This window comes from Balaenoptera musculus, chromosome 15 (genome assembly GCF_009873245.2).
Source record: "Balaenoptera musculus isolate JJ_BM4_2016_0621 chromosome 15, mBalMus1.pri.v3, whole genome shotgun sequence".
NCBI classification, from domain to species: Eukaryota; Metazoa; Chordata; class Mammalia; order Artiodactyla; family Balaenopteridae; genus Balaenoptera; species Balaenoptera musculus.
In genome coordinates this window covers 85,220,962-85,222,179 of record NC_045799.1, presented here as the reverse complement: position 1 = coordinate 85,222,179, position 1,218 = coordinate 85,220,962, and the positions used below count along the sequence as shown (strand labels likewise).

The 1,218-nt window shown below is 52.5% G+C and overlaps 1 non-coding gene across 1 annotated transcript; it reads right to left on the bottom strand.

Moving 5' to 3' along the window:
• Window positions 1–496: 496 nt before the first annotated feature.
• On the bottom strand, window positions 497–570 carry TRNAR-CCU. Its single transcript has one exon. It is a non-coding gene; the product is annotated as a tRNA-Arg (tRNA).
• Window positions 571–1,218: the final 648 nt, after the last annotated feature.

Here is a 1,218-nt window from a genome sequence, read left to right as displayed (position 1 = left end):
GTTGTAGCAAACGTCTCGCACAAATAAGATGTAAACAACAGGGGGGAATGAAGGAGGGGCTCAAGGGCACAGGGGGGGGTCAGGCCCTGATCTGGGCACCCCCCACACCCCCGAGCAGCAGGTGGGAAGGAGGAGGCAGCCCAGGCGTCGGGGCCTTGTGGGCACAGCCTGGGAAGGTGACGGAGTCTCACACTGGCGGCTTCCGTTTCCTAGGTGGAGAAGGATGCGAAGTCATTGTCTTAAAATGGGGCGGGGCGGGGGGCGGGAAGGATGCGGGGTTTGAGAGTCAAAGCAAACATGGGATCACAGCCGTGCGAGCTGATGAGAGGACCTGGTGGGCGTGCTGGGGGCACGGAGGGCCTGGCCCTTAGCCTGTCATGCTGGCCGCCTGCAGACGCAGGAAGTCTGTTCCTCACACCCTCTCGAAACGGGCATTTTTATCTGCATCTTTTTTTTGTTGTTTTTTGGCCGTGCCGTGTGACATGTGGGATCTTAGTTTCCCGACCAGGGATCGAACCCAGGCCCCCTGCATTAGGAGTGCAGAGTCTTAACCACTGGACCACCCGGGAAGCCCTTTACCTGCATCTTAAAGGTGCCTTTAGGCTCTTTCCTTCTGAGCTCCCCTCCCTTGTCGGGGGGGGGGGGGGGCCTGAAAGACCCACCATCTCAGGGATGTGCTTCTTTTCGACGTTTCCCAGGAAGGTAGTCCTTCCCTTCTTTGTGTTTTCCCAAAATGGTAAGCATCCTTCTGGCACTGATTTACCACATATTAATGATTTGTTTTGGGGACTGTTTCAACTCCGAGAGGCCCTGAAGGCCAAGTCAGTGCCTTCTTCATGTTTTTCTACCAAGTGTCTGGCAGAGCTGAGTTGTTACCTTAGCGTTGTGTCTCAAATCCAAGTATTCGACTTTTGTCAATTAGGAGTGAACATTTTCCCACGTCCTTGACAGCAAACATGCACTTCGTCAAGGGGTCGTCCTGACCCTGGTGTCATGACGAAGAGTCGTTTCTGGAGGAGCAGATGTGGGCACTTGTGCTCACGGTTGATTCCGCCTGGTTCTCAGAATAAGTGCTGCCCTACTTTTTTAAAATTTATTTTTTATTGAGGTGAAATTCATATCACATAAAATTGCCCACTTTGAAATGAACAGTTCAGTGGTATTTAGTACATCCGCCGGGCTGTGCAGCCACTACCTCTAATTCTAGAACTTACTCAT